This window comes from Saccopteryx bilineata, chromosome 9 (genome assembly GCF_036850765.1).
Source record: "Saccopteryx bilineata isolate mSacBil1 chromosome 9, mSacBil1_pri_phased_curated, whole genome shotgun sequence".
Classification (NCBI taxonomy): domain Eukaryota; kingdom Metazoa; phylum Chordata; class Mammalia; order Chiroptera; family Emballonuridae; genus Saccopteryx; species Saccopteryx bilineata.
This window is the reverse complement of record NC_089498.1, coordinates 69901845-69914245: the sequence shown is the minus strand read 5'-3', so window position 1 is coordinate 69914245 and position 12401 is coordinate 69901845. Positions and strand designations below refer to the sequence as shown.

The 12401-nt window shown below is 35.4% G+C and overlaps 1 pseudogene; it reads left to right on the top strand.

Annotated features, from left to right (window-relative positions):
• Positions 1-11033, top strand: part of LOC136313166 (kinesin-like protein KIF11) — a 36044-nt pseudogene extending 25011 nt beyond the window's left edge.
• The last annotated feature ends 1368 nt before the right edge of the window (positions 11034-12401 follow it).

The window sequence follows — 12401 nt, the reverse complement described above, 5'->3', positions numbered from 1 at the left end:
TTATTAAGTACTTCTTGCATCAGGGCTAGAAAGCAATAATATTTTATAAATATTATTGGGGCTATAATAGTGCATGCACGACAATTTTAATTTTAGAAGCATAACTTTCCAGAAAATTTTGTCAAGTGGAAAAAATATAGATACCTTTTGATTTGCAGTGGTAGTGTAGTAAATGTGTTATATACATTTAAATAAATATGAATTTTTAGTATACGTTTACTCTATGTCACATTGAATATATTTTAACACATATTTTAATATTAGTTTTTAATTGATCTTATTTTTATTTCTTATAGCTCATAGTAAAATGAGTGGTGCAAGCAAGAAAAAAACTCGTCAATATTCGGAGGAATATTTAAAATTTGGGTTCATACCCGCTGTTCATGATGAGTGGATTTCTTTTTGTCTTTTATGCCAGCAATGCTTGACCAATGAATCAATGAAACGAGGTTGTCTTGAGGCGCATTTGAAGGCAAAACATAGTGTTCATATTAATTCAGATTTGAGTTACTTTAAAACTTTAAAGAAAAATTTTGAAAAAAGAACGACATTAAAGTCTCTATTTACTGCTCATACTTCAACTAATAATCGTGTTCTTGAGGCTAGTTATCAAATTTCTTTATTCAAAGCTAAAATTGGAGAAAATCACACTATAGGAGAGAATTTAATAAAACCATCAATATCAGCATTTCTTAAAATGGTTCTTGAAAAAGATGACAAAGATGTAAAAGCTGTGCCACTCAGTAACAATTCTGTTAGAGAAGAATAGACGAAATGAGTGAGGATATTGAAAAACAACTTATTGAAAAGCTGAAAACAAGAAAATTCTCCTTGCAAAAATGGATGAATCAACTTTGAGAGACAGTGAGGCACTATTGATAACTTACATAAGATATATTGATAAAGGACATTTTGCTGAAGAAATGTTGTTCTGTAAAAGATTAGAAAGCACCACTACCTCCAAAGATATATATAATAAGCTAAAAAACTACTTAGATGTCAATGATATACCAATGAAAAATATAACATCTTGTGCTGCAGATGGTGCTCCCAATATGATGGGCAAGAAAAATGGCTGCTTAAAATTGATGAAAGATGCGAATCCAGAAATGATTCTTGTGCATTGTGTTATTCATAGGGAAAACTTGGTAGCTAAAAACATCTCGCCTGTTCTGAATGAAGTATTACATACAGTAATAAAGTGTGTTAATGCTATTAAAGCTAGTGCCAAATGTGAGCGTCTTTTCAAGCTATTTTGTGAAGAACAAAATGAAGACCATGTGAGACTTTTACTTCATACTGAAGTAAGATGGCTATCTAAAGGAAACTGTTTGAAAAGATTTATGGAACTGTTTGATACTCTTAGTGATTTTTAAGCGACAAACCTGAAATGAAGTATCTGTTAACAATAGATGGTAAAGCATTTGTGAGTTATTTAGCTGATATCTTTGAAAAACTAAATATATTAAATAAGCAACTTCAAGGAACAAATAAAACTCTTGTCAATGCAAAAGCAAAGATATTTGGTTTCATTACCAATATTGAGTTATGTCAGAAACATATTAACAACAAAAACTTGAAACAGTTTCATTGGCTCCAAAAATGTGAAGTAACTGATACCGCTTTACTTGTTATTGTCAATCATTTGAATATTCTATCGGCTGATTTAAAAGAAAGATTTTCTGATTTAAAACAAATTGATTTCCCAACATGGATGATGCAGCCAATGTTAGTGGATTTGTCTGATATATCAAATATGCAGTATCAAGAAGAACTCGCAGAATTGCAAAATGATGAGTCAGTTAAAGCTTTATTTAATATCAAAGAAGCGATGGCATAGCTTCGTGAGGAAACAGAAATCAAATACCCAAATTCAACCAAATGTGCAAGAAAACTATTGCTACCATTTCCATCTTCATTTTTAGCTGAATGTGGATTTAGTGCTGTAAATGATTTACTGGTAAAAAAAAGAAATCGGCTGGATATAACATAACATGGAGACTTGAGACTAAAGCTAACCAAATTGGAACCTAATATAAAATCTCTGTGCAGCAAGCATCAAGTGCAAGGATCACACTAAATTAAAATAATAAATTAATATAGAAAAATCTGTATTAAAATTATTTGGAATTTAAATTTCTGTTTTTCATTATATGTTTTGAAATTTTACTTACTGTGTTTTGTTAACAATTTCATAGTGATTTCTTCCTAGTACCTATCGTTTATGTTTATTAAGTGAACAAATCAATTTTTTAATGTTAAAAATTATGTATGTTACATAGGGGGGGACATAAAAATTTTAGAAAGGTTAAGGTGGGGCATGGCACAAAAAAGGTTGGGAAACCCTGGAGTAGACCCTAGCTGCAGTTTAGAACTCACAGAAACATGTTTATTTGTCATGAGCAATCCAACAGCTGAGTGGGACAGAGTACCCAGCAGGCTTGTCCATCACACCTGTGGTCTGTGGGAAATCCTGCCGGTCAACCATGTGACACCTGCAGGATGTTACTCAGCATCAGGCCCTGAGGGGCTAGGCAGCCAGATGTGGCATGGCATCAGCCTCTGACTGGGACAAAGGACAGTTATACTGTCACCAGAGACAGGCAGAGCACACCCATAGACCCGGATGTCGTTGCCAGTGAGGGCTAGAGGCCAAGGGAGATAGACTCTGCTGTCCCTAGTTGGGAATACCTGCCCGCTCTGGAATTTGATTCTTTTTGGTCCCTATGAAATGGTAGCGGTTACCCCACACTGAAACACTGAGATAAGTTAAAGAATGTCCCTCTTTATTTCCTGTTTGTTACTTTGCCAGTCATACCCCACTGTTGCCAGTCCTCTGCTTGAAGGTAGGGTGCCTCACCTCTGGGCCAGACTGCTTGGGTTTAAATATGCCATTTTTGAGCTGTATAATCTTGGGCAAATTATGTATTCTTTGAGTCTTAGTTTTCCATTTTAACCATGTTGTACTATTTTTCTATAGGAAATCTAAGGATATAATCAGCAAAACAACTTCCCACAGCACAAAATTTTGTGCTGATTCTGATGGCTTATCACCGGAACTCAGACATTTTAACCAAGAAGGTACAAAATTGGTTGAAGAGTATATGAAACTCTGCGATAAACTCAATAGTAACCTTGTAATAACATCTTGAGAGACTGAACAGAAATGTGAGACTCTGAAAACAAATGCACTTTATTTTCCTAAACAGTGGGTATCTTGCTTAAATAAAAGAGAAGAGGAAATTCAGAACTTATTGAAGGTAATAACTTTGTAACTGGAACCTATTTTAGAAAGAATAGCAGTAATAAAAAAATTAAATATTCTTGGCTAAAAACAAATGACATTTTTATATATAATAAATGACTTAAATTTTTAAGTGTCTAATAGTTGGTATGCTTATCCATGATCTTATTTCATTTATATGTCTTCTAGATCTCAAAATTATTTAATGTTTATCTGATTTTTTTCTATTCTTGGTTTTTGACTTGTTAGTTCCTTCAGTTAAGAAAACTCTGTCTTGCCTGACCAGGCGGTGGTGCAGTGGATAGAGCATTGTACTGGGATGCGGAGGACCCAGGTTCGAGACCCTGAGGTCGCCAGCTTGAGTGCGGGCTCATCTGCTTTGAGCAAAAAGCTCACCAGCTTGGACCCAAGGTCACTGGCTTGAGCGAGGGGTCACTCGCTCTGCTGTAGCCCCCTGGTCAAAGCACATATGAGAAAGCAATCAATGAATAACAAAAGTGCCACAACGAAAGACTGATGATTGATGCTTCTCATCTTTCTCCGTTTATGTCTGTCTGTCCTTATCTGTCCCTCTTTCTGACTCTCTCTCTGTCTCTGTAAAAAATAAAAGAAAACTCTGTCTTTTGATATATATATAATACTTTCCATTATATATACTTTTCTTCAGTACATTTAAATCTATGATTGCTTCAAGTATTGTGGATGCTGTTCTGGTTGCTCAAAGGATACTGATTAGGTTTGTGTGTTTGCTTGAACTTAACACTTATGTGAACTCTTTGTGGGCTTAATTTTTCTTTCTGTGCGATAACAGAATTTCACTAATATTCTTAGGAATTATGTAAAAGAATTTAAGTATTTTAAGACATATAAGCTATTTTCACCAAAAGAAACCAGAGTTAGTGGAAAAATAGCTGATTTTAGATTTGAAGCAGGAAGTGTACCAGATGAGCCTAGACTCTTGTCAAATTGAACATTAAGGAAGCTGTTAGGGATCAATGGGGTTGTGTCATAATGACGGGAGCTAACCTAATGAAACTCCTCTGTTTAAAGATGGTGTAAATGAGCATAAAAAGAGTAATAGCTACAATAGATTAAAATACATCAAATATATTAAAATTCATGAATTCATAAAAATTTCATAGGTTTCCTTTGGATTATGCTAGGGAAGCAATGCATTATTCTGAAAACTGGTATATAAAGGGAAACAATTGAGTATCTGTCTTTTTTGAAAGCATTCTATCTGGATTTAGCAGGGTAATGGAAGAAGAAAAATGTCTGGGTAACCACACCCGAACACACTGATTCATCTTAACATAAGAGCTACAGCCAGGTGTTATGTGCTTTCAGTACCACCTTTTGGCAAGTATTCTTGCCAAAAAATTAAACCTAATTTATATGAACCTTTGGATCTAACTAGTTTGTAGAAAATATAGAAGACAAACATATGAAAATATTGCCTAGAGATACAATTGACCAAAACCAGAATTTGAGATATTCAGTAGAGCAAGGACTGGTTTTTTCAACAATAACAATTATTTTCAAGGAGAAAATCATAAAGACTGATAAACCTATATCAAAAGATTGTTAAGACTAGAGAGCCTTACGTCTTAGTTTGCTTGGAACAGTCCTTGTTTACATTTTTGCATTAGGGAAAGTAAGAATGGCCCTTTTCACTCTGAAAAGTATTTCAGTTTGGATGGTAAATTACCATATTCCCCCCTGTGAAAGATGCACCTTAATTTTGGGACCCAAAATTTGAAAAAAATTATTACATAAAGTTATTTAACTCAAGTTTTATTCATCATAAAATTCATACAACTTCTCATCACTGTCAAAACTCCCACCCACTAGTCTATGTCTGATGACGAATTAGTCTTCAACAATGAGCGCAAAAACAAGCATGAAAAAGCGGGAAATGCAACTAAAAACATCTACAATCATGGTATAAGACACATCCAGTTTTTAGACCCCACATTTTTCGAGAAAAGGTGCATCATATACATGGGAAATATGGTATACAGTCACTTACCTAAGACATACCAACCAAAACTAATAAATTCTGAATCAAACAAGTTGTGAAAAACTTGAGACAACTGGTGAGATTTGAACACTGATTAGACATTTGATATAAAGAAATCAGTGGTAAAATTTTTTGATGTAAGAATAGTCTTATAAAGCTTTTAGAAGTGTATGCTGAAGTAAATGGACAAAATGAGACAGGATTTTTTTCAAAATAATATTGCCGGAGAGAAGGAGCAAACGGCCAGCCTTGTTTGATCTATATCCCATGTATTGATAAAAGTTGAAGCTGGGTAGTGAATATAAGGGGTTTAATTCTATTCTCTCTACTTTTGCATGTGTTTTTAAAACTTTATGGGAAATTTCAAGTTAAGGGGAAATGATATACTGTATTGTTTAAAAGCACTGACAACTTTGATTTTAATAATAAAAGCTCATTTGCATGATTTACAGGTTGTAAACCAAGGTTGTAAGGCTTCAAGTTCAGAGATTACTGAAAAATTAAGCGGACATAAAGCAGCTAATGAGAACCAGCATAACGGTTTTCTTGGTCAGATAAATATTGATGAAGAAAAATTAACGGCACAAAGTCTAGAACTTAATAAAACCATAAAAATTGGTTTGACTAAGCTTAATTGCTTTCTACAACAGGATATGAACTGGACATCCTAACAGGTACTTTGAGAGGGAAATAGAATTGTTAAAATTTTTCAAGTTGAATTCAGCATGATGCGGTGCCAGATGTTCAGAAAAACTAGGTCCTGCTGTAGCCTGATAGGAATTTACCACCACATATAATCAAATTCAAATAGGGAAAAATTGGAACCCTAAAGTAGCTTTAATGAAGCATTAGATATCATGAGATAGGTACATATCCTTCTAGAAATTTGGGTATCACAATTCAGCAAAATTTTACAAATATTCAGGGAACTGGCTTTGTTAAAAGAGGACGTTTTAAAAACAAAAAACCAACCACCTGTCTAGCACTGTAATTTATTTAATTGCATTCCTCTACTTTTTGTTCAAATAAAAATTAGAAGACCATAATTAAATAAATCTAGTGTATTGCAAAGCTCACCATATGGTGCATTTTCTTATGTGTCCTCATTTTGTCATGGACTGTTAGATTGGCATTTAGGAATCACCATTATGGAAGGCCAGAGGTTGCAAATATTGGCTATATTGATTCAGGGAAGCCATCATGGAAGAAGGTTTAACAAGCTATTTAGCACAGGATGAGTAACTGAGTTATTCATTGGATTCTGGTAATGGCTGCACACCCTGGAAATGTGCTAAAAATCATTCAGTAAGTTTTATAGTATATAAATTATACTTTAAAACTTTTGAAAAAAGCAATTGGCTGGCCTGTAGTGGATAGAGTGTTGACTTTGGAATGCTCAGGTTGCCAGTTCAAAATCCTGGACTTGCCCAGTAAATACACATAATAAGCAAGCAACAATTAAAGTGAAGCAACTATGAGTTGGTACTTCTTGCTCCTCCCACCTTTACTGTCTCTGTAAAATCAATAAAGAAAATCTTTTTTTATTTTAAGATTTTTATTTTAATTTATTTTTAGAGAGGGAGAGAGAGAGAGAGAAGAGGAGAGGAAGCATCAACTCCCATATGGTCCTTGACTGGGCAAGCCCAGGGTTTCGAATTGGTGATCTCAGTGTTCCAGGTTGACGCTTTATCCACTGCATCAATAAATAAAATCTTTTAAAAAAAGCAATTATAAAAGGATTTGGTGCTAAATACTACTTATTTTTTCCCCAAGAGTTCTATAATATTTTTGTTCAGTTTTCAATAAAATTAGGAATATAAATTTAAACAAAAAAGGCAAATGCCTATATAAATTATGAGAGCATGAGTTCATTATAAAGAAATTAAACTGGTTAATATTTAGTTCCCACCAAATTTATAGCAAAATGATTATCAAAGTGATTATGTTGGGAAAACTCTTATTCCAATAATGCTGCCATCCTGACTCCTTTTAGAGTTTATAACACATCTTTTGTACAATCTCAGAGATGTAACATTTTATGTTTTGGGATAGGTTGAATCTTAAAAACAAATTGTGTCTATTTAAGATCAGTTGTCAAGTTAGGAAATATTAGTTGTAAACAATATATGCCTGATAAGTGAGTGACAGGACTAGTGTAAGTTCTAACATTAAGAAAAAAAAATCTTCTATCCTACATTTCAATTTTTCTCATTTAAATGATGTTTACTAAAGGTACGACACCACAGAGGAAAGATTATTTATACCCATCAACACTGGTGAGAACTGAATCCTGTGAACAGCTCCTTGGTCAATTGAAAAAGACAGCCTGATCTGTTTATGATGGTAAGTGGTTCAGAAAACAACAAAGAAAACACCCGTCAGGTAAAATTTAAAGAGTCATGATGTTAGAATTCCCCCATAAATGTTCTTGATATCATCAACTTCATGTGAAGAATTTTATTCTTTGTCCTTAAATTTTACTCTCTCATTCATAGTAGTCTGACCATTAAGCCTGTTCATTTTAATTTGGACATTTTTTATTACTAGACTAATGGATAAGATAATATTAATATCTAATATTTATGTTGTGCTTATGTAACACATTACACATATATTTACTCAGCTAATTCTCAGTAACTTGGTGAGGTGGACACTAGTACTATCCCAATTTTATAGGTGAGGGAACTAAGAATTATATTGTCCTAAGTCACAAGGTTGCAGTTGGAATTAGAAACCAGACAAGCTCCAGAATATGTGCTCTGAAGTATAATAATTATAGAACAGTTGGAAAATCAGAACGTAACGAAGAAAACAAAAAAGAAACTATAATCCTATTATTCTGAGAATACCGTTTTTAACATTTTATTTTAGGTACTTCTGTATATGAAAACATCTTAGGATTATTTTCATTATTTTGTAGAATGTCTATTAATTTTGTTGAGGTTTAACTTTTATTTTATACAACGGATATTGTACTATTTTAAAAGATGAAAACTATCTTTACTTTTGGAAAGATGTTGAAGCGCTTGGATTTAATCACTCATCCAGCTGTGTATTTTAGGACTCAGATGAAGAAAAAGCTATTCTGGAGCACACCATTGAAAACCCTCTAAGTCAGGAGCCATCTGTAGATGCTAATGTGGATTGCTTATCTAGTGGTGGGGTTCCATTTTTCCAGGTACCTGACTATATCTTCTCACATCTGGTGTCAGTCGGTCATTTGCTATTCTTGGTAGGTGAAACAGCAGAATATATTCAGTCATCCCTATGGATGACTTGTTAACTTCTCTGATTTAGCTTATTTACACAAATTAGATAATTGATCGGGGATTTTCTGTAGGATAAATAAAGGTAAATTCTGATTTAATCTCCGTCTTCAGTTGGTGATATTCAATTATCCCTTTTCTGCTTCCTACACACTCAGAATGGATACTAAAAGCAGTCATTTCTCTTCTTTCCACCTTTGACACGGAAGTTCCAGGGCCTGTCTTTGCTCTGAATCAGACTCGGGAGGCTGTGAAGTTTAAAAGATTGAGAGACCAAAGGCTTCTCAGTTAAATTAGTGATGTTTTCTGCCTGTGGCTTTACTCTTGTTAACTATTTCCCCATGTTTCCTGAGCTCCTCAACTGCCCTGATCTTGTTCAATTCAATCTTGTGCCCTACCCCTTTTAAACACTTCTGAGAGTGTGGCACTATAAACTGCCTGGCACCTCTCCCTGGGTTTTGAAGACATGAGCCTGGACAGAATGAAATAAAGATTTCCTTATATAGGACACTGATGTCTCCGTTTTACAGTGGAAGTACTGCTTCTGAAATATATATGCTTGTAACTGTCCTTAACAGACTTGTAGCTCTTTCCACCAGAGTTCCAGGATTCCATCCCTAATTTAGGCTGTTAAAACTTCTGGCTCAGATTCTATTAAATTCCTTTTTGTCCTCAAGGCAATTTTATCCCCAAATTCTTACTTTTTTTGTGTGACAGAGACAGAGAGAGAGGGACTGATAGGGAAAGACAAGACAGACAGAAAAGGAGAGAGATGAGACGCATCAATTCTTTGTTGCAGCACCTTAGTTGTTCATTGCTTTTCATATGTTCCTTGACTGGGGGCTGCAGCAGAGTGAGTGACCCCTTGCTCAAGCCAGCGAACATGAAATCATGTCTATGACCCCTCACTCAAGCCAGCAACCTCACGATCTCGCTGGTGAGCCCATGCTCAAGCCAGTGGCCTCAGGATTTTGAACCTGGGTTTTTACTTTCCTGTCTGACACTCTATCTAGTGTGCCACCACCTGGTCAGGCCCAAATTCTTACTTTTACTTTGTTCTTTACTAGTAGAGAACTCGCTATGTATTTCTTTCCATTTTACAATCCTTTTTTCTATCTTACAAAGTTAATAAAATAGGGGAAGTTTAAAAAGCTAATTACTTTTTGGAAATCTGTTCATTATTACTGTTTAAGGCATTTTGAAGGCCAAACTTAGTGGTTCAACTATGGCGAGGAAGTCCCTAATATACTAGGAAAAATTTGGGATTGCATTTTAGACCTTCAGCCGAAGTCTAGAAATTGTTTATTTCCCCCGATAGTAGTCTGATATGGGAAGCTTTCTGGGTTTAAAACTCTAAAATAGGTTTATGATTTGTCTCAACATTGATGACGGAGTTTACAGTGATTGTCAACTATCTCTTAAAGCATTTCATTGAGGATTTCAATGAAATACAGTCTTAAATAGGAAATATGAAAAAAGTTTAAATAAAAGATAAAATAGTTTTTCAAAAATTTTCTTAAGGTAGCTCATATATTGGATTTTCTGCTTAAAACAGTATTGCTTGCCTGAACAGGCAGTGGTGCAGTGGCTAGAGCGTCGGACTGGGATGTGGAGGACCCAGGTTTGAAACCCCGAGGTGGCTGCCAGCTTGAATGTGGGCTCATCTGGTTAGAGCAATGCTCACCAGCTTGAGCCCAAGGTCGCTGGCTTGAGCAAGGGGTCACTTGTTCTGCTGTAGCCCCCAGATCAAGGCACATATGAGAAAGCAATAAATGAATAACTAAGGTGTTGCAATGAAGAATTGATGCTTCTCATCTCTCTCCCTTCCTGTCTGTCTGTCCCTATTTGTCCTTTTCTCCGTCTCTGTCATAAAAAACCCCCCAAAAACAATATTGCTTTTTTCTTTTTGAATAATAGAAAATCTTCGTTTTCCTACAGGATTCCTTCACAGCAGCACTAAATGACATTTTGAGCCAGACAGTCCTTTGTTGTGGTGGCTTGTCCTGTGTACTATGTATTATATAATGTTTAGCAGTATCCCTGACTTCTACCTACTTCTAGTGGTAGTAGCATCTCCTACTTTTAACATAAAAAATGTCTTCAGGCATTATGAAATGTCCCCTAGGGTGGGGTGGGGACAAATTGCTCCTTATTGAGAATACAATTAGTACTATATTCACCCCACTCCTTCCATTGGTAGTAAAATGAAGCAGGCATTCATTTCTACTTGCCAGACATATTGTTGATTCAAACTTGTACTGAGCCTTTTTGGAAGTTTTTCACATTTAATTTTTTTCCAATGATCCAGAGAACTTTGAAAATAGAGCAGAGCTAATATATATCAAATATTACTTTATATTGACTTAATTTCTCCCTTTACCTTCCACAGCATTAAAAATCACATGGAAGAGACAAAGAAAACAGAGGCATTAATCCAGTGGAGAAGTCTAAAGCAGCAGCAACTACAGAGCAGTCTGTTACAAGGAGCAGATTACCTCTATGAGCCTAGATATATCTTTAGTTAACTTGAAGGTTGGTAGTTTTGTTTTTAAGAACAAAGAAAAAAATCCATAACCTCAGAGCTTGAGCCTGTGTATAGATTAAAAACAAACAAACAAAAATACCATGGAAATACTGTTTACCCCACTGTCCTTTTGTAACAAATGAAAAATATTTTTTTGCCTATTACTAAATAAAGAATATATGGAGCCTGACCAGGCGGTGGCGCAGTGGATAGAGTGTTGGACTGGGATGAACAGGACCCAGGTTCGAGACCCTGAGGTTGCCAGCTTGAGTGTTGGCTCATCTGGTTTGAGCAAGAGCCCACCAGCTTGAACCCAAGGTTGCTGGCTCCAGCAAGGGGTTGCTCGGTCTGCTGGAGGCCCACGGTCAAGGCACATATGAGAAAGCAATCAATGAACAGCTAAGGTGTTGCAACGTGCAATGAAAAACTAATGATTGATGCTTCTCATCTCTCTCCGTTCCTGTCTGTCTGTCCCTGTCTATCCCTCTCTCTGACTCACTCTCTGTCTCTGTAAAAAAAAAAAAAATAAATAAAATTTAAAAATATTAAAAAAAAAGAATATATGGAAGCTGCACTGTTGTTCTAGGCTTCAGCTTATATAGGTAAATATCACTACTGTTTGGTCTCGGAAAGGACCATCTCTTTTTTTTGCTATGATTGAATTATGTCTATATTTGTTTGCCTCCTTTCCTAGACTTTTCCAGTCTGCCTTCTTAGCTTAATTTTTCCTGTTTTATTTTTCAACAAACCATTTGTAGATCTCCAGATTGGTACTCATTATTATGAGATAGTCAGAATTTTCCCTCAATATCTTTAATACTTTTTAATGGTTATCTCTAAAATCACTGTCAACAGTATACATTACCCTAGAAGATCCTTTCAGTATTTTTAATTTGTTCCTCCCTGGCATAAAAGCATTCAATTCCTTTATGAGGCCTAACACATGAGTCTCCACAGAGTTCATAAAATGCCAGCCTTTTTTTTTAAATTTTATTTATTTATTTATTTATTTATTTATTTATTTATTTATTTATTATAGAGACAGAGAGTGAGTCAGAGAGAGGGATAGACAGGGACAGAGAGAGATGAGAAGCATCAATCATTAGTTTTTCATTGCTCATTGCAACACCTTAGTTGTTCATTGATTGCTTTCTCATATGTGCCTTGACCGCAGGCCTTCAGCAGACTGAGTAACCCCTTGCTGGACCCAGCGACTTTGGGTTCAAGCTGGTAGGCTTTTGCTCAAACCAGATAAGCCCGCGCTCAAGCTGGCGACCTCGGGGTCTCGAACCTGGGTCCTCTGCATCCCAGTCCGACGCTCTATCCACTGTGCCACCGCCTGGTCAG